The sequence below is a fragment of the Halichoerus grypus genome, chromosome 6, assembly GCF_964656455.1.
Source record: "Halichoerus grypus chromosome 6, mHalGry1.hap1.1, whole genome shotgun sequence".
NCBI lineage: Eukaryota > Metazoa > Chordata > Mammalia > Carnivora > Phocidae > Halichoerus > Halichoerus grypus.
This window is the reverse complement of record NC_135717.1, coordinates 130863652-130880835: the sequence shown is the minus strand read 5'-3', so window position 1 is coordinate 130880835 and position 17184 is coordinate 130863652.

Sequence of the window (17184 nt, the reverse complement as noted above, 5' to 3'; positions counted from 1 at the left end):
AGAGCGTTCTTATTTGTCACTTTGCAAACAAACACATCGAGAAGACCAAAAGCACTGCAGAGACTGCAAATAGATCTCGCCTCCCACTCCAACCCTGATCACTGTGAATCCTGCGTAGAGAATGGCTCTGAGACCATTTCCGTGTCTGGAAGTGGTGTGATCTGTGAGGGGTGCTCACAGAGGGCTCTGAACGTGGGAGGGGTGAGACACAAATCACGTATTTGCCGTCTTTGAGCTACAGTGCATTAAATACTGTACACAGTCCCAAGTATACAACAGTGTTAGTGTCACCTAAACATTGAGATCGTCTGCACCATGTTGGTCTTTGGGTATCAGTTGTTCCTTCAAACACACTTCCCCCACCTCCAGAAAGGTCTGGCGTATAGGATTTTCTCACACTAACCCTGCCTGAGTTTGCGTTTCTCTACTACCTGGTTTGGGTGTTGCCGCCACTACTAGATTTTCCATCTCTCTCTCTCTCTCTCTCTCTCTCTCCGCCTTTGTATTTGCAAATCCCACCTGAATTGTACTGCTGGGTTGGAGAAACACCTCTGGCTAGTTATGAAAATCAATCCTCTCTGCGCTAATCTCACACACTTTGTCCTCGATATCTTTCATTTAGGTTCACTTGGCTCAATTTAACCTGTGCAACCCTAACCCGATAAGCTACGCTCACTAACCTGTGCCCCTAACTGTGCTCCTTCTTGCATCCATTTCTCAAGGTAGCGATTTTTCTTGGGCACCTGCTGCTCCCTTAAACTAAGGCTGAGGTCTTTGGGTCCTTTAAGACCACAAGCTTGCCCCAACAACTACCAAATTACTGACCTCACTCACTATGGAGCACTGGCCCCAGGCTGCAATAACCACAGTGGCTATTCTGGCCACCAGTAATGCTCTGTGTATTATTGTTCCAGTTCTGCTTCCCAGGAGGGCTACCCCGTGATGGGGGGCAGGAAAGACCAGCTTCTAGGCAAACTGCCAGTAAAAGTTCTTAAGAAACCGACCCATTTCAAAAACTTCCCCTTTCCTAATTAAAATGACTCCTACCTTGACAGAAAAATTCCTTTGAACCTTAAAGACCTTTTTAGACTCTTGCCTAACTTTGGGCAGATGACAGACAAGAGCATCACCTTTTAGGGCACCCACAAGGGCAAGGAGGCAAAGGAGAAACAGAAGAGGAATTTGACAGGTGACAAAAACCCTCTCTCCTTGCGCCAGAGCTATGCTTGCTTTCCGTCAGTTATGCGTCTGTTTGGTCTCATGCACCAAGCCACACTGTCTTGTGCCTGCAGGCTGCCCAGAGCGGGCAGAAACCCTTCTTCACGGTGGGGAGAAAGCAGACAGAGCTTGTTAGCTTGAAGGGGAAGAAGTAAAAGTAAAATAGTTCTGTACAATCACCTGCCACTTTATATACCTCTAGCTACTTGGGTACACCCCTTCAGACTCTTTCTGGAAGTCTTATTCTACTTATTAAAAAGTGACAGCAACCATCTGATGGTCCCATCACTGCCACCAAAAAAAAAAAAAAAAAAGAAGATAAAATGTTCATGGAAATGCATGAACACGAAATAGATTATGAAGTAAAAATTAAGAGTGCATTTGGCAGATATCAGGGAGAGTAGCTCCTGGGTTCTCCCATATTATTAAATTGATAAACGACGGTCAGAATGGAAGAGAGAGATGGATGATTAATTTGATTCAGAGAAAAACGGAGGTATATTTCTCACAGTAGATAGGTTTACCTTCCAGTCTTCTATGTGGGGAAAAATATTGTACTTTTCTTTCACTTTTCAGCCACTTATGACAAGTACACAGTCTCGAATTCCCATGATTGGATTAAACCGCTATAAATAGACCTTGGAAACTCCACTCTGACTTTTAGACCCTGCCATTTAGATTCAGGAATTTCCCCTCTCCTTCCTGATATTTAAAAAGAAAAAAATCTTTGCTATGCTTTTTTGGTCTGTGAGTTTCTCTTCTACATGACTTCCATGCCAAGTGATGAAAAGTCTGCAGGAAAAGAAAGAATGCAGAATGGTGTATAGTTTGTTAAAGTGAAGAGAAGTCTTGGAATAAATGTGTGATCCTTAGAGCCAGTCAATAATTCCAGGCACCAGCAGGCAGCAAATATAAATTTAATAATCTGAGAAAATCCTATTCTATCAACTGGCCTATTTAAATTAATCTACAGTGTGCTTAGTTGTGCTTAAATCATACATTCTATTCAAGATACAAAGAAATATATAACTTTTGCTCACCAGATCTCCAAAAGATGGGTTCGTGTAGCTCTTACCCTCTCAGAAGAGGTATCTGTGGGCTTGTTGGAAAGGTAACTTGCCTTATATTATGCAGATGGTTGCTCAGATGCATTGTTCCTATGGGGAGGACTAAAGTAAAAATGCCAGTTCATCGTAATCTGGTTTTAGTGGGCCTCAATCTAACTTGAAGGGAAGAATGAGATTCACAAGAGACACAACGGTCACACCAGACTCTATACCCTGAAACTTGAGTTTTAATAAAAGGGGGCTATACCATTTCTCTAAGTTGGTAATGAACATTATTTTTATTTCAAGGGACTACATTTTTACTGGTTCCCACCTGGTAATCTTAGTCTAAGAAACTCTTCTGTTGACATTCACATGTATGAACTGTGTGTTCATACATGTGAATGTATGTTCGAGAGGTAGAATTCTATCCTACTATTCCTATGCCCAGGGCCACAATGAGAGTGTTTAATCCTGACGGCTGGGTACTAATTTGTTAGGCTAAATAAATTGTTGTCGATAGTTGTATGCTAGATTATAAACTCCTTGCAGGCAAAATATAATTCATGTACAATCTAGAGGTATTTATTTTTTATGATGATGGTGGTTGGGATGTCTTCAATATTTTACCAGTTACTCCCATCAAAAGCATTGAAAGGGTTGCCATGGTATGGTTTTAAATTTTGAGGAGACAGGACTTTGTAAAAATTTTGACAAAGTTAGTAGAAAAATCATCAAAGCCAGAAAATGGAATGAGCCCTGGATTTTGTAATAAAGACAGGAAAATTATGTCTTGGGGATGATATAAAGTGATTCCTATAGGCCCACTGAAGCAAAAGGCCAAAGCCTGGGATGAAGAAAGCCCGAGTGGGATTTTGTGATGAAGTTAACCTCCAGGTTAAATTCCAGGATGGGATATAAAAATTCTTTCTGTGTCTGAAATGAGCATAGGCATGAGGTGGTATTTTTCATCCGGGTACTCTGGGATAAGGAAAGAAATGTCTGCGTGCAGATGCAGAAGGAAGAATACTGCTGGCCCCCTGGCATCCAAAAGAAGCCTAGAGATCTTAACTGGACTAATAGGTCCCCATCGACAGCATGGGACCTATGAGCAGAGATGTCATTGCTACCAAGGTCTACTGATGTCTTAGCTCGTGATGCCTGTTACTGTATGCTTTCTACATATGAAGGGGCTGCCCTCTGACTGGTATATTCCCATCAGGCCACCCAAGGCACACTGGTGTCTGGCAGACCGAGGAGGCCAATAAAACTTTACAAGCCGAGATCTGGGTTTTTATCAACAATCTGTCTCTTAACTCCGAGTGACTTGAAGAAAGTGGGTAGTAGATCCTCTTGGCACGCTTTGCTGAGTAGGAAGAACGAGTCAAACAAAATAAATAATGACGTCCCTTTCAGTAACTTTCTTTTTTTTTAAGTATTCACTTCAAAGACACCAAAGCATCCTTCCCTGACTCCCTCCCATTCCTGCTCCAACCACAGTGGTTGCCTGTCTACAGAAATAACCCTGAAGGAGGGGTTGGGAAATGAATATGATGGCTGCCACTGGGGGTGGTGCTCGCTCAGTCCCCACGCTTTGGAAAGTCTTGGTTACTCAAACGTTCTGACCAGTCTTGTGGATTATAGTGCTCCTCCGTCCCTCGGTAATGAAGAGTCCTTCACTCTGCCACCTTCACATCATTACTGGGGTCTGACCTTCCAGTCTCACTTAGTATTTCATCCCAGTGACCACATTTGAGGGATTCAGCATTCTGAAATTTAGTTGTAAATAATATTGCCAGGCACTCAAAAAGCAAGTCAGGGGCGCCTGGGTGGCTCAGTCGATTAAGCATCTGCCTTCGGCTCAGGTCGTGATCTGGGATCGAGTCCTACAGGGGGCTCCCTGCTCAGTGGGGAGCGTGCTTCTCCCTCTCCCCCTCCCTCTGCCACTCCCCCTGCTTGTGTACATGCACTCTCTCTCTCTAATAAATAAAATCTTTTTTAAAAAACTAAGGTAGGTCTAACCTTTAACAAATACACTCACCACTACCTAGAAAATGAACAAGACATAAATACTCTAACAGCTAAATTTTGTCAGCTGGAGCTTTTTTTTAATGGAAAAATTTTGTCCACAACACCCAATATAAGGTATTTAACTACTTTAGAATGTTTCTAAAAAGAATGGCATTAATGCTAGAATGGCTATAAAAAATTGTACAACCCTTCATTCCTTAGAAAAGAAAACAGACCTAAAGAGGTTAAGTGACTTGCTCAGGGTAATTATATTGCCAAATTCCTTTTATGTTATTTAATAAAATAATTTATTTAATACAAATAGAAACCCCAAATCCCTATATACACTTTATCTATAAGCCTGTGAAAACCACACTGTACTCCGGGTCCTCTCTGCTGAGGACCTGATTCCTCTCCTTAATTCAGGAGACTGTTGGTGGTGTGAGCAGACAGTGCTCACACATGGCCACAGGGTGGGATTTTCCTGCTGCATAAAGAGAACTTGTAGATCCAAGAGAGGGATTCCTCCCCGATCAAGCCTTCCTGGAAAATTCCACTTTCATCCGTGAATCAGAGACAAACTGGAGGCAGGCCCAGCCTTAAAGCCTAGCAGTTCTTAACCACTGCTCAGTTTGCCCCCCCCTGCATCCAGCAGGAGACAGCTGTGGGGTCAGCTCAGACTCCGTCTTGCTTAAAACAGCTCCTGTCTCAGCCCCTCTGCTTTCCTGGCTCTTCCAGGACTTGGGAGAGGGCTTCAGGGAGGAGAAGGAAGGCCAGGGTGCTGGGCGTGAAATTTTCTGGGGACACTGAGCACACAGAGAAAGCAAGAGGGCCACAGCGGCCACTCCTATCCCTCTCCGTCCCCGCCCCTAGAGCCCCGCAGGAATTCTCTGGCCTTCTAACTTAACATCCTTCCAGGCGCACCTGGCTGGCTCCGTCAGGGGAGCTCGCGAAGCTTGATGTGGGGGTTGTAAGTTCGAGCCCCACACTGGGTGTAGAGATTACTTTTAAAAAAATCTTCAAGAAAATATAAAGAAGTAAATAACATCATCCAGAGAAATTCCCAGGGAGGCCCGAGAGCCCCAATTATCTCGATTTTCCTTGCATTCCCAACAAATGCACAGAAGTAAGGAAAGGTTTTCGCTGTGGTGTGGAAGATACGATCTTGAAATATTAATCATTGGGTTTTCTTTCTTTCCAGCACTTCCTGACCTTTCCCCTAGTGGGCAGAAGTACGTACTTTGCAGAAGAATTCCTGTTGTGACTGGAAGGCTGAGAGAAAGGAAAGGTTAGTTTTCCTGAGTTTTATTTCCACTCAAGGCAGATGAGAGCAGTTTACGCTAAGACCAAGATCTGTGGGTGGGCAGTACCAGCAGGCCTCCTCCTGTTCCCTCCCTGCACTGGTTCTCTTCTCTGCGTGGGGGGCTCCTGCCCTCCCCTGACAGGTCCCCACACATCAGTCACCCCACGTGATCCTCCCCTGACCCGAGCAATTGCCGACCCTACCCGAACTGGACCACATGGACAGCCCTCTGTCCGCAGTCCAACAACACTGACAGAGCTGGACTCCTTGACCCCAAGCGGGAGTTCCTGAAGGGAAAGACCCAGCCTAGTATATCGGTGGGCCTGGGGATGGGGTGGAGGAATGACCCCCCACATAACACAGCAACCAGTGGTGTTTCTGGAAGGATGGGGTATTTTGAAACAAGTAACAACAGAAGTTTCTGATGCCAGCCTCTCCAAATCCCTAAGGATTCTGTGGAGTTGCTTGCTAAGTGGATTGTGACCCAGAGTTGCTGGCCTCCATTAATCGGTCTGTGCCAAGCCAGCAGTGTGTACTTCAAAGGATTATTTTATTTCATTTTCACAACAAGCCAGCAGAGTAGATATTATTTTATGGATGAAGAAACGGAGACTCCAGGGCTTCTGACCTTAACCACTGGCCTATCCCACCTCCTCATAAAGCTGGAGGATAGAGAATAAAGATAGTATGTTTCCCCGAATATTCCGCTTCCTAAAATATAGTTTTCATGATATATTCTATTTTAAATAAATAAGGAAACTACACTTTTCATTGGAACTTGGAAGCTCCCCCCACCCCCGGAGTAAAATAAAATTTGGCCTCCTAGATGGTTTAAGACTAAGCTCCTAAGTTAGCTAATACGTTAATAATACAAATTTGTACAAGGAAGGGTCTCCTTGGTCACTCAAATGAAGGCATAAGAATCAAAAGGGATTCTTTAAGGGATGAGTCAAAGCAGCCTTAGATCATAATCTCCCCTTCAGGGCATGGAGGTCCTACTAGCTTGTCCCTTAGGGCAAACTGGGCCTGTCCCCTCTTCAGGCACCCCCTTCAGGAACCTGGGGAGGCAGTAAGCTCTTGGAGAGTTTGGCCAATGGCAAGAGAGTAGCAAAGGAGATAGGTTCCTCATTAGTATTCGTGTCCTGTCCTTTCCAGGGGAATTTGCGTGGGGAATCCCCCTTACATATCATAAGTAAAGAGGGCAGTTCTCCTTCTCCACACAGTTGAAAGCAACAGAATGATTGGGTAAACACTGACCGCATCTTAAGGCTCCTTTTAGGAGGTTTGGGGTTATTGGCAAATTAGGTCCTTCCATTCATTTTTCCATGTATGTGTAAAGCAACATATTTCCTCACCATTTAAGAGAAAAGAAAATTAGTGTGAGCTGCCAACAGCTGGCTGACAACCTTGAGCACTGGGTGTGTTGGAACTGATCCAGATTTCACATAAGGAGTTCATTTTTGGTTCGTCAAAAAAGGGAAGGAGTTGGCCCAGATCCTGTTCCACCAACTCGGGGAACAAGGGTCCGCAATTCCCTTCAGAAATTGCTGGAGGGTGGCTCTTCAGGTCCACTTGTCTCTCTACCCGACACAAGAAGTACCGTCGAGCTGTCTGGGTGTTTCGTCTGACAAGTCAGTGATTCAGTGCAGCAATTAAACCAAGCGAAGGTTAATGCCCCGCTTTCTCCAAATCCCTTTTATAAAAATCTATCATTTCTGCAGATTCCACACTTTTTTTTAAGCTGCTTTTTCTTCCTCATGAATCCTACTCACCCTCACTTTGAGTTGAGCTTTTAGACAGAGGCCGAGTTTACTAGCATAATAAAGAACTTAATATTTGTTGGAGAATGAAATCCTCTTATTTTCCTAATCTGTGACTCACCATTTCAGAGTAATAAAAATTTCATGTTTCAGAATGGCGATAGCCATTTTTATTTTCAAAGTCACAAGTAATCAGTGTAAAAAATGTGGACAATGAAGGAAGGGATAAAGAGAAAAAATTAAAAACCATCCCAAATCCCACCACAGGAGAAAACTAACCACCATTAGCATTTTAATGTATGTGATTTTATATACATTTCTCTTTTCACAAAAGAAATTACAAATTATTTAATAATTTGATTTTTTTCTTACATTTTGGATGTCATTAGATGAAAATAGATTGATGTCACTATTTTTAAGAGGGGGATAGTGTACTGCAAAATATGAATGTGCTTTAACTTATCTATAGCAATAGATATTTTTGCTAATATAAATACTGCTGCAATGAATGCCTTGTACATACATCCTTGCTCACTAGGCTAATTATTCCTTATGATAAATTCCTATGAACAAACTTTGCTAGATCAAATCATACACACTTTTTTCAAGGCCTCTGATACATATGCCAAATTACCTCTCCTCCCAGAAACCTCGTCCTCATTTATAGCCTCACTAACTTCATTACAGTGCATTTTTAAACCAAACTCTCACAAATACTAAGTATGATAAGCCTTTTTAAAATTTTTTGCTCATTTGAGAAATAAAAAATTGATACCTCCGAATTGTTTTTTTATTCTTTTAAAAAAAATTTTTAATTCCAGTATAATGAACACACAGCGTTGCATTAGTTGCAGGTGTACAATACAGTGATTCAACAATCCTATACTCAGTGCTCATCATGATAAGTGTACTTTTAATCCCCTCCACCAATTTCACCCCTCCCCCCACCTGCCTCCCCAGTGGTCTCCATCAGTTTCCTCTCTATAGTTAAAAATCTGTTTTTGGGTCTGTCTCTTTTTTGTTTGTTTTGTTTCTTAAATTCTACATGAGTGAAATCATATATTATTTGTCTTTCTCTGACTTATTTCGCTTAGTATTATCCCTCTAGATCTAGTCATGTTGTTGCAAATGGCAAGATTTCATCTTTTATGGCTGAGTAATATTCCATTGTATGTGTACCACATCTTATTTATCAGTTCATCTAGGGATGGACCCTTGGGCTGCTTCCATAATTTGGCTATTATAAACAATGCTGCAATAAATATAGGGGTGCGTATATCTTTTTTAATTAGTGTTTTCATATTCTTTGGGTAAATACTCGGTAGTAGAATTACTGGATCATATAGTAATTCTATTTTCAACTTTTTGAGGAACCTCCATACTGTTTTCTACAGTGGCTGCACCAGCTTCATTCCCACCAGCAGTGCATGAGGGTTCTTTTTCTCCATGTCCTTTTTCAACACTTGTTGTTTCATGTCTTTTTGATTTTAGCCATTCTGACAGGTGTGAGGTGATATCTCATTGTGGTTTTGATTTGCGTTTCCCTGATCAGTGATGTTGTGTATCTTTTCATGTGCCTATTGGCTATCTGTATGTCTTCTTTGGAGAAATGTCTGTTCATGTCTTCTGCCCAATTTTAAATCGGATTTGTGTGTATATGTGCATTGAGCTGTATAAGTTCTTTATATATTTTTGATACTAACCCTTTATCTGATATGTCATTTGCAAATATCTTCTCCCATTCAGTAGGTTGTCTTTTAGTTTTATTGTTTCCTTTGCTGTGCAGAAGCTTTTTGTTTTGATGTACTCCCAATAGTTTGTTTGTTTCTGTTTCCCTTGCCTCAGGAGACCTATCTAGAAAAATGTTGTTCCAGCCAATGTCAAAGAGGTTACTGCCTGTGTTCTCTTCTAGGATTTTTATCAGGATTTATTAGGTCTCACAATTGGGTCCTTAATCCATTTCAAGTTTATTTTTGTGTATGGTGTAAGAAAGTGGTCCAGTTTCATTCTTTTGCATGTAGCTGTCCAGTTTTCCCAACACCATTTGTTAAAGAGACTTTTTCCCATTTCTCATGCATGCCTCCTTTATCAGAGAGTAATTGACCATACAATTGTAGGCTTATTTCTGGATTCTCTATTCTATTCCATTGATCTATGTGTCTATTTTTGACTAGTACCGTACTGTTTTGATTACTACAGTTTTGTAGTATATCTTGAAATCTGGGATTGTGATACCTCCAGTTTTGTTCTTTTTTTCAAGATTGCTTAGGCTATTCAGGGTCTTTTGTGGTTCCATACAAATTTTAGGGTTACTTGTTCTAGTCCTGTGAAAAATGCCATTGGAGTTTTGACAGGGATTGCCTTAGGTCGGTAGATTGCTTTGGGTTGTGTGGACATTTTAACAATACTTATTCTCCCAATCCATGAGCATGGACTACCTTTCTATTTGTTTTTGTCATCTTCCATTTCTTTCATCAATGTTTTATAGTTCTCAGAATACAGGTCTTTCACTTCCTTAGTTAAGTTTATTCCTAGGTATTATTTTTGGTATAATTGTAAATGGGACTTTTTCCTTAAATTCTCCTTCTACTATTTCATTATTAATGTATAGAAATACAATGTATTTCTGTATATTTTGTATCTTGCAACTTAATTGAATTTATCAGTTTGGGTAGTTTTTTGGGGGGGAGTATTTAGGGTTTTCTATGTATAATATCATGTCATCTGCAAATAATAAAGGTTTTATTTACTCCTTACCAATTTGGATGTCTTTTTTTCTTTTTCTTATCTGATTGCGTGGTAGGACTTCTAGTACTATATTGAATAAAAGTGGTGAGAGTGAAAAAACAAAAGCAGTGAGAGTAAATCTCCTTATCTTGTTATTTGAGGTTTTTCTTGCTTCTTGAGGTAGGTCTGTATTGCTATAAACTTCCCTTTTAGAACAGCTTTTGCTGCATTCCAAAGATTTTGGATGGTTGTCTTTTCATTTCCATTTGTCTCCATGTATTTTTTTATTTTCTTTTTTATTTCTTGGTTGATCCATTCATTGTTTAGTATCATGTTATTTAACTTCCATGTATTTGTGTTCTTTCTAGATTTTTTCTTATAGTTGATTTCTAGTTTCATAACATTGTGGTCAGAAAAGATGCATGGTATGACCTCGTTTTTTTTTTAAATTTGTTGAGACATGTTTTATGGCCTAACATGTGCTCTGCTGGAGAATGTTCCATGTGTACTTGAAAAGAATGTGTATTCTGCTGTTCTAGGATGGAAAGTTCTGAATATATTGGTTAGATCCATCTGGTCCAATGTGTCATTCAAAGCCACTATTTCCTTGTTGACTTTATGTTTGAATGATCTATCCATTGATGTAAGTGGGGTGTTAAAGTCTCCTACTATTATTGTATCACAATCAATTATATACTTTTAGTTTGTTATTAGCTGCTTGATGTACTTGGGTGCTCCCATGTTGGGTGCATAAATATTCACAATTGTTATATCTTCTTGTTGGATTGTTCTCTTTATTATTATGTACTGTCATTCTTTTTTTTTTTTTTTAAGATTTTATTTATTTCAGAGAGAGAGAGCACAAGTTGGGGGGGACAGGCAGAGGAAGAGGGAGAAGCAGACTCCCTGCTGAGCAGGGAGCCCTCTGCGGGGCTCGATCCTAGGACCCTGAGATCACGACCTGAGCCGAAGGCAGACGCTTCACTGACTGAGCCACTCAGGCGCCCCTGTACTGTCCTTCTTTAACACTTGTTACAGTCTGTTTAAAGTCTATTTTGTCTGATGCAAGTATTGCTACTCCAGCTTTTCACTTCCATTTGCATGATAAATGCTTTTTGTCTGTTCACTTACAATCTGCACATGTCTTTAGGTCTGAAATGAGTCTCTTATAGACAGCAGGGGTGTTTCCTATATGTGTTGCATGTACCCTACTGTTGTGGCTGAGCTGTGTTTGCCTTCAGTCTAATTGTCTGCAATGGCTGTCTTTGCCTGTTGTGGGCAGGGTTTGGTCCCTGTGTTAGTGGGCCAGTCTGAGGCTGTCTTGGGCTTGAGTTGAATCAGACCAGGCGTTTGCCAGAGCTAGGTACTTTCCCTGTGTTGTTGCCTGAGAAGCCTTCATTGGTGGACATGGCCTGCGGTCAGTCCAGATGTCTGCCCCAGCCCACTGTTGGGGCCATATTTGGACTGGTGTGTGTGGTTATCTTTCCCTCTACCTTCCAGGGTGGTGCTGATCCCTGTTGAGGCTGCTTGTGCACTGCCAGGCTTGTGGCACCACTTTGGATAGACTCCTGTCAAGGGCATGTTGAAGGGAGAAGGCAGAGGCAGGGTATGTGGTGCCAGCAAGCTTCATACTGGTCTGCCGTGGGAGGGGTTCTGCAGTCACCCAGGAAAACTGCCGAGGCCGAGATGGAGGGGGCCAGTCTGCAGGAGAACACAGGGGCAGGGCATGTTGTTAGCAAACTAGGTGGAGAGTGTTTGTGCTAAGCTGGTTCCCACAGGTGTCTGTGTATCTAGGCTTGGGGGCAAGGGAGAGAAATGGCATCCACCAGCTCCTCTGTTCTTAGAGAGGTCTCCCAAGGATCCCTGCCCCTCCAGCACAAGCTCTTAGTTTAGTAAGCAAATCTCCCTCCCATATACCCCAGGTGTTTTTCAAACTGCTTCTAAGCTGTATTTCCGTGGGGCTGTGTGTTGTGCCATCTCTTTAAGGGCAGGGACTCAGTTTCCTCTCACCCTTTCTGGTCTCCCAGAGCCAAGCCCACTGATTTTTAGAGTTCCAGGTGTTAAGCCCCACTAATTGTAAGAACTCAAGAAGTTAAGCCCCTCTGGTTTTCAAAGCCAAATATTAGGGGGATTCATCTTCCCCATGCAGGTTCCCCATGCCTGGAGTAACTGGGGTGGAGTCTGCTCTTCTCCCTTCTCTGGCCTGTGGCATTCCTCCCTCCAGCAGACAGTCCCACAGGTCCCTTTAGCTCCCAACTGCATCTCCATTCTTCCTACCCTCTTTGATGTGGCCTCTTCTCTACATTGTGCTGTGGAGAGTCCGTTCTGAGGGTGTTTGGTTGTTTTCTGGGTTATTTACACTGATGTGGGTGTTATCTAGATGTATCCATGGGACAAGGTGAGCTGAGGGTCCTCCTACTCTGCCATCTTCACCATCTCCTGTTTTGTTTTGTTTATTCTTAACAAAGGTGAATATGTTTTCATAGGTTAATAACTGTTGGTATTTTTTTTCTTTTTTGCATTGTCTCTTATTTTGTGCTCATTTTTCTATTGGGGTATTGATAGTTTCCTTCCTGATTGTAGGAACTCATTGCACATAAACGCGACGTGTTCTAGACTGTATTTCAGGGAAATTTATTGCACTTTGAGATATGAATAGGTGTGTTGAGGGGAGGAAAAGACTTCCATGGTCAGATTTAACACATCATTTCCTGCACTTAATTGACCATCAAACCTTTTTTTTCTTTTTCTTTTTTTTTCCCCACAGAACGCCCTCTGGCATCATTCAGGACATGAGTGTTCTGGGCAATAACATTTGAGAAAATGTTCTATAAAGGATATTAATGCTTTATGTATTACATATGTGGCATGATTTTTCCCCATTACCATTTGTCTTTTACCCTATATGTTTTTTTCCATATAGCATTTAATTCATGTATTGAAATCTCTCAGTATTTTCCTTTGCAATTAAGTAATTTAGAATATGGACCCTGAAGTCATATTTGTTTGCTTTGAATCCTGGTAACACCACTTGTGGGGACCCTGGGAAAATTACTTAATCTCTCTATGCCTCAATTTTATCATCTAGAAAATGGGAGAAGTAAAAATAAGTACCTAGAAAGTTGTTGAGGGGATTAAATTACTTAATTACAGGTAAATCACTAGAATTGTGTTTGACACAGTGTCAGATGTTTATGACAGATTATTTTTTGGATGACGTAAAAAGTTTTTCCCCATTATGTTGTAAAAAAAGCACTCATATTTTCTTCTAGTATTTTTATGGAAATTAATTTAGGTATCACCAATAGAGCAAAGAGTCTACTTTTCCCCCAGGGGTTAGGTAAGTTTTTCCAACACCATTTATTGATTACTTCCCCCTTTATCATATACTATTTCTTTCTTTTTCTAGATTTTTTCTCTCCTGCTCAGTCTGTTCTGATACCAAGACCCTTACTTTCCTATTTTCTTTCGGAAGAGTCACAGCTTTGTTTGCCTGAATCAAGAGTACATATTGGATTCCCTGTTAGAGGTGCCCCATGAGATACTTGGTCAGCATGAGGTACTTTGAAAGTGGGGCTTGGCTTTCTACAATGCAGATGGGAACTATAGATCCCATAGGCTTTTGATTTTAACTGTTACTGTGCCTGTCAGTACTCATATACTGCTGAGGCCTAGTTGGGATTATAGCTTGTGGATCCCTCAGGAATGTTTGAGCCCTAGTGTGCACTGTATCACAGAAGAATTAATGTCTTTGAATTCCAACTGGTCTCTCCTTCCTGTTGTATCAGCCACATAACCTCTCAAATTACTAGGAAAGATGTGAGAGGGAAGGGATCCTAACCTGATCCAACCCAGGCTGTGGGGGGGAAAGCCAAGTGGTCACGGTTGAAAGGAAGATGTGATACTGGGAGGCTTCCTAGAGATGGGACCAGAAAAGCGTTGAGGGCATTTCAGTCAGAGCTGAGGGAAAGCCAAAGTCCTGAGAATTATCCATAAGGCCCAACAACATTCTCCTTCTCTGCACACCATTATCTCTTGTTCACCCTGTTCCCAACAGCCTCTTTGCTGTTCCTCAAACATTGCTCCCACTTCGAGGCATTTGCATGTGCTGATCCCCCTGGAAGGTTTTTTCTCCAGTACCCTTATTGCTTGTTTTGGAGTCAGTGTAAGCCCTTTGCTCAAATGTCAACTTGAGGCCATCCCAACGAGCCATTTCACTTTCGGTTTATTGTCTGTCTCTCCACCCTAGAATATGAACTTCCTAAGAAGTTTAGTTGTTTTGTTCTCTGATTTCTCTCAATACCTAGAACAGTGCCTGACATACATAGGACTCCATGACTGATTGTGGATGAGTGAACACATGAGTGTACCAGTCAGACAGTGCCACTTGCACAATACTTTGGAATGTGTCTAGGTCTGTTAACAATAGCACATTTCCTCAGAATGTAGCTGCCTGTAGGGCTCTGGATTTTCAAGCTTGCCTCTACAAACAAGTTATTTCTAAAGAGGGGTAAAATGTTGCATTTCTTGAAAGTTAGAACAAGCACATGTCTATGGTGGCTTCTTTCATTAGATGCCTGAATTTCATACCTGAGGCTACCACAAAGCCAGGCAAGGTGAAATGCAAGTTAAAATCACAGTGAGATACCACCATACCCCACCACGATGGCTAAAATGAACATACAGAAAATGCCAAATGTGGCAAGACTCGGTGGGGGGGGGGGGGGGAACGAATTCTCATACATGTTGAAAAACTGTTTGGTAGCATATAGCAAACACATATCCCATGGCCGAGCATTTCCACACCTATGTAATATGACCCAACCGAAATGTCTACATATGTCCATGCAAAAGACAGGTAACACAATGTGTACGGCAGTACTGTTCGTTGTAATGGCCAAAATCTGGAGCAGAAATAAGCAAAATAGTAAAACGGGTTTTTGAAAATGTGGTATTTTCACATAGTAGAATACTGCACAATACATGAAATGCATGATCTACAACCCCATGCAATGATATGGATAAATTGCACAGACATAATGCTGAACAAAAAGTCAGACACAAAAGAGCAGATAGTGTATATTTCCATCTGTATAAGATTATAAACAGGTAAAACTAATCCATTATGCTAGTAAGTCTGAAGAGACTTAGGAACATGAGTGGTGCTCTGGGCTTCTGATAGCATTATATGCTTGGATCTGAGTGCTGGTTACACAGGAATATTCAGCTTTTGAAAATTCATCAAGCTGTATATTTATATGTTGACTCTTCTGTATGCAAAATTTCCTAAAAACCATCGATTAGAGATATAGGCCACTCATTTACTAAAGCTACTTGTTAATTAGTACAAGCTGAAACTATTCTAGGAAGCACTGCTCAGGACCTGGTGTTAGGGGTAGGGTAGGGTGGGGTGGAGGGGAGGCAGGGAGTTGGGAGGACACCTTCCAACTGTGGCAGGAGCACACCTCTAACATGCTGCAAGAATGAAAAATGGCAGGAGCCAGATGGAGTGGGGCGGAGGAGGCTGGTAGAAAGCCTTGAGGAGTGCCTGCTGTCTGAGGTCACTGATGGCCTCGAGGCAAACACTGCCTCCTCTCAGGGGCCGAATGGTGAAGACTCCCCAGCCCCGCTCTGGGACAGCAGCTACACACTATGCAGGTCAGTTTTCTAGCCAGATATTGAGGAAGGAAAATACCCTCTGCTTATAAGTTGAATGTAGAAATTTTGTTTTAGAAGGGAGTAGAAAAACAGCAGAGAGAAAAAAAATACGTAAGACAAGTCTTTAGTAATTTCTGAAGAGCAAGCTGCGGCAGAAACTCCGGCTGGCATGCCAGAGATAGCCCCATACCTCTTTCAATTAATGAAACTAAACAGGAAAAGAAGGACCAGAACATACAGGAACTACCAGGCCCCACTAGGGTGCTGAAGCCTCGCCCCACACCACATCCACACACTTTGGAGCATGCAGGCCAGTGGCTCTGGCAAGGCTTTAAGGATCCCATTGCTACCATTGAAATGTAGGCATGGGAGGAAGCAAGACCTAAAGAAAGAAAAAGGCCATCCCATTAACTTTCAATTGCTATGGGAAGGAAGGGAGCAAACAAAAATCTATAGTTGAAAGAGAACCCGTCTTTAGTCTTCCGGAGTTAAAGGCCACTTGCAGAAGGTTGAGAAACAATGAATTGGCCAAGGATCTGCATTGTTTCCAGCCTTCCAAGAGCAGGCTCTTGCTAGAGAAAACCTCCAGCCCTCACTCCCCAGGATCTGGAAAGGCCCAGCAGAAGAGGCTGCCAAGAGAGGAGAGATTTGGAGCTCAGTGTTGCTTGTTAGGGAGTCTTTAATGATACTTGAGAGCCGGCCCCTGCACCATCATCCTGGCTTCGGATTCTGTGGCCACAGTGTGGAAGCCTCCCAGCACTCATACAAGTGAGAGGCAAGAAGGAAGTGGGAGTCCAGAGGACAAAGCAAACCCAGGAGGTTTGCAAGAGGTAGATGGATGCATAGGGCCAGCTCTAGCATGCTTATTGTCCGTGTCCAGACATACAGACAACATATTTGGGCAGTTAGTATGGCTATCCTTAAGTATGCACTATGTGCAGAAAGCTACACAAACAAAATATTCAAGCATTGGCTGGTCCCATTTCCTCTCTCAAGAGCGTCCCAAACAGATCCCTCAGAGGATGGAAAGTTTCAGTTTTGTACCTAAGGAAATGCAGATAAGGCTAAGAAGGATTTTCCAAGTCAAGGTCAAGTCAACTGAACTTCTGTGAGTGCAGTGTTCCCTGTTCATGGGCTGAGAGCAATCTAGAGTAGACACGCAAAACTCCTGACCATTTAGGGAAAGTCTATGTGAATTGTACTTTCTGAGAATAACAATTTAAGAGATTGTCGCTACTCTATTTAAGCCTCCTAGCATGTGCATTGTGAAAAATAAAAATTCAGATAAAACTTAGATTTGGATAGACTGCTTCTTTCTAAATAGACACCAAAAGAGACCCAAACCCAAAACCTAGGTTCAGAATGCCCAACACTGCTTACCAGAGACCATTTTTAGAGCCAGTTTTCAGGACCAAATAGCATCAGCTCCAGATGCCACCAAGGACAAGGACAAGACAGTTTT